Below are 4,889 nucleotides of genomic sequence, written 5' to 3' on the forward strand. Positions count from 1 at the left end.
TTGCACATATCTTAGCATATATTTTATAATCTGGCTTGTTTAACTGCGGAAAACTTTCCGTTTTGTCTCTACGGATTTGCTCCTGAACATCACAGAGTGAGGAGAGGAGAAAGCTGGAAAATGGTTTCTCATAAATCACTGACGTGCAATTTCAGAAATTCTACTTGAACGTCTGTTTATTATGTACTGATGAGCAAATTACTGGCATTAGTAAGTCTGTACCAACAGGTAACTTTTTGCGACATTTATGTTAGTAGTTTCTGTACTTCTTTGCTTGACTCATTTTTCTCTTTCTTAGTATTTCCCTGTCCTCCCAGTTTTTAGGTGTCGTAAGACAGCAGATAATTAAAGACTGACACTCTACAGCAATGATAGTGCATTAGGGTTGCTTCTGTCCACGCAGCATGCAACTGGAAGCGAAAGAAAAACGACCGTTTCAAGACGCTTATGTTCGTCCTTAATTTGTGGTGTGTCCCACGAACATCAGTCAACGTAGTAGCAGTAGGCGAACAGTTAACTACAAATCTGTTCCTCTGCTGTATTGAAAGCCAAAAAGGCAAACATTCATCAAGTCCTTGCAGAATGGAATACGCAGAAACGTTTTAGGGTATACATGTTCCACAGTTCGCTTGTTTATTTGGTCACTAGTATAAGAATGATCATCAATATTATAACACCAGGAACGATAGAAAATATTGAAACTTGACTTACTGCACACACAGAGTACAGTAGGAACAACACATGTTTACAGAAGTAGTGGATAAGTGATTTACAGGCTACGACATTTATTTGAAAGGATTTTCCACCTCTGGCAGCATCAAAGAAAGGCTGTAAAGTAACTGGATGACGGGTACCATTCTGTTTCAGCTGAATGTCAGAGTTCATCAATCCTAGTGGCTGGTGAGTAGTAGCATTCCTGGCTTTCAGTAACACGTGATAAGATGTTTTCAGTGGATGAGAGGTGTAGAGAACATGCAGGCCTGGGAACAGTCGAACACACTCTGCATGAAAGTAAGTCAAGACAGAGGTGGGAACGTGGCGTCTTGTATTATCTTGTTGAAAGGTAGCATCATGGAGACCCAGAAGAAAGGACACAATCATCGGCATTAACTAGGAAGAAATAGAACGAACTGCTGGCCAAAACACCGGCTATGTGAACGAGAGATGACGATGTTATGTACCCGTTGGAACGTCATACTATTACTCCAGGTGCTGCAGCGGTATGATGATAAATGTGGTCCTACAACGTTCTTATTAGCACATCTCTCTCTGCTGTCTCCTCAGCGGTAGTACGGCACTCTGTGGTGTTCAAACGTCATTGTAACTTTCGTCTGGACAGTTGACTTTTTGCAAAGAAGCCCATTTCGTGATTTAAGATAAGTGACGTAGCTGAATGATCCTGGACGCCTAATGAGCAACATGTCGGTCCTCTCTGGAGCTAGTCGCGTGGCCCTGCCAAACTCATCGATTGCACATCAGTAAGAAAGTCATGGGATCATGACCAGTTGGAGAACTAACAATATGGCATAGAATGTACCAGTCTGAGTAGGTCATGTTTCAGGTGCTTTCAAATTCCGTCATGTGCTACTAATACAAGGCTTAGCAAGATCATCTCAGAGCCGACAAACATGGAAATGCTTCCTACACCAGACATTTATATCATAACGACAGCGCCACGTACCATGTTTTAAATTATGGTCACTGGCCACTATAACAAACTCACTCAGGAGAACCTGAAGATCTTAAGGTTCTAAAGGGACTTAATGCCTGGAAACACAGTTGACTTACATGCGAAGGAACATTGTTTGCTGCAAGTCCTATTAATTATTTTATATGATAAATTTTGTAGTCCTACTCGTATAAAGCGTGACAGGGGTCTTTTGAATCCTGCAGCGAACCAGGTGATGTGTTACAGGAGCTAGATTACAGTTTGGCAGAGTTATATCGTTTATTGAGAGACTAGAAGCACTATATAAGCCATTAATCCATTGAATGTAAATACATTTCTCAATGGCAAAATACTTTCAGCTGAAAGTAAGTTTTGTATCAGAATAAGATTACAATTAGAATATAATTATAGATTATAATTCTTACTTGCTAAGACAGAAGAACATCTGGTGTCAGCATAAGTGATCAAAACTTTAAATGAAATATTACTGAATAGTTTGAAGACGAAATTCTCTTTGATCAAGAAGATTGCACAAAGTCGGATACTGATAGTCTTCAAGATTCTGAATTCACGTCTTCTAGCGTCCGAGGTGAAACAAGAAATGAAAAATTTGGTGTTATAGACTACAGAACTGCTGATTACCTTATCAGATATGATATAACTCAACAGTGTAAATCACCTCCACCAATAAGCAGAATACGAACGCACAGTTTCATGAAAATTTCACCTTCTCTGTAAGCAAAACGGAGAATCCACTAGAAATGAAGGCTTCCATGACCTCACAGCTTTTATAATCGTCATTTCTGTCTGAAAGACAACAACTATGTTATGTTGCTAAGTCTACAAAACAGCGCTGCTGTTGATCAAAGACGTAAACACAATATTTAAAAAAAGGTTCAAATGGCTCTCAGCACTATGGGACTTAACATCTGAGGTCATCAGTCCAATAGACTTAGAACTACTTAAACCTAACTAACCTAAGGACATCACACACATCCATGCCTGAGGCAGGATTTGAACATGCGACCGCAGCAGCCGCGTGGCTCCGAACTGAGGTACCTAGGACCGATCGGCCACAGCGGCCGGCTAAAAAGAAAACATTAGCCAATAACAAATCCTTAGCAGAAGTTAAGAAGGTGGTATTTAGTCTTAGGAGCAAAAGCATTCGCTGCAGCAGCAGCAAACATCTTATACTTACCTTCACAGTAACATTCCAACAACATGGAAGACACGTGGGAGACGCGTCTTACAAAAACAGAACATCTTTCATGTTGAGAGCAGAACCAACAAGCCACAACTCCAAAATTAAATTCTACAAGCCACAGTACGTTGTGAAATTAGAAGCAAACGGACCATGTGTGCTGCAACTGAGAATCACTAAAAAAAGATGCTTCATGTGCCTATATCTGACATATAAGCGCCAGTCTTTGCGCAAATGTACAAAAATATATGCAAAGAACATATTGCAAATATTCATGAAGAATATTACTTTTAATGCTTTGTGGATTAATAAAACCTGCAGCTAGTGTATCAACCCTGGAAAACTATATTACAATTCATAATATTGTTTTATCATATTACAATAAAATAAAAGACAAGATGTCATAACAAAGACTTTCTTATTCATTCTGCGTCACCACTCCTTAAATACTTGCTTTATTATCAACTTTGAGTATTTGTTTTAAGGTAGGGTTCTTGGAAAGCTATCTCCTGCATTTTTACTAATCCAGCCACTCATGCGTCTAAGGGTTAATACACGAAAAGACATCACAGAAGGAGCTCATGAGGGCTTCAGCTACGTTAACGGTTTTAGCGAACTCCACTTGCGTCGTATATAATTTCTGGATGGCCTGAATGGCAATCCCAAGAGTCGTCGAATATTAAAATCCTGGATGAAATCTCTGATCTCGGGCAGGAAACCAGACAGCCCAGAAGTGGACTTGAAGGCAAAGGGCCGGCCGCTGTGGCCGAAAGGTTGTAGGCGCTTCAGCCTGGAACCGCGCGACCGCTACTGTCGCAGGTTCGAATCCTGCCTCGGGCATGGATGTGTGTGATGTCCTTAGGTTAGTTTAAGTAATTCTAAGTTCTAGGGGACTGATGGCCTCAGACGTTACGTCCTATAGTGCTCGGAGCCAGTTGACCCATTTGATTTGAAGGCAGAGGAGGTGTGTCAGTGTAATAAACGCAACGAGATCCGGTGGGACTTAGTTCTACACAACCATTTCCGGTTCGAAAGAGCAGAGGGTTGTTGCTCACTGTGCGTATACATCGGTGGTTTTCCACAGTGGTGGTAGGGCCCATATGGCGGTCACCGGCACTGGTCTGCTGGCGACTTCCCAGTATTCTAACATAATGCAGCCATCAACGGTAATTCACCACGTGACTGGTTATTATGTACACACACAGCCAGGGTGTTTCCCGGCTTCGTACAACTGCGAGTCAGATTTGCCCCAGTGTAACTGACGCATGCCAGCCCTACGTGTCACTGTTGTGCGGCATATTACATAGTGCATGTGATTTTCGGGTGCTTTTTATTTCTACACTCATTATTTTAAGATGTAAGGTAGTAAGATAGATGAATGAGAGACCGTTCTCGATACTCGGTAGTATATACATTGGTTGCCTATCCTACCCTGTTCTGGACGGTCAGGAGTAGATGTTTTTATCATATTTCGCTCTTGGCAGTCCGTTACCTACTCTGAAATTCTTCGTCAGTTAGTGTCTCCATCAACATCGAGGGTTTTATGCTTTAAGGAGGTCTTAAGTTGGCCAGTAAGGCTAGTGGATGTATCAGCCTCGAGATTCAAACAGCAACTGATCTATAAACAATGATAGGTGGTACCCATTGTACTGTCGTCTTGCGTCGACGTTCGTCGTCAACGCACCCGTCAGCAGTCAGTGAAAACCAGTTGTTAGTAGGGACGTTTTCAGTTGTCTAGTGTACACCGCAAGTGTCAGCGTTGTTTCTATGATTGCTACTGTCATCGTCAGCTTTCCAAGTGTGCGCTAGATCGACGCCCTGAGTGAGAGCGAGCCCCTTTCTCTCCTTCCCCTCCCGCTGCAGCAAGTCTCGCACTTTACGCTTAATGAATCGAGTAAAGGGGACTTGGCCGCGGGAACTTATATTTCCACGGTGGTCTGTATGTGAGGACACTCTCGACATTGTGTATACCCATGTCAATCGTCGGTAAAATTAAAACAAAGTTGCTGTAAGAGACAT

The sequence above is a fragment of the Schistocerca serialis genome, chromosome 9 (assembly GCF_023864345.2).
Source record: "Schistocerca serialis cubense isolate TAMUIC-IGC-003099 chromosome 9, iqSchSeri2.2, whole genome shotgun sequence".
Taxonomy (NCBI): domain Eukaryota; kingdom Metazoa; phylum Arthropoda; class Insecta; order Orthoptera; family Acrididae; genus Schistocerca; species Schistocerca serialis.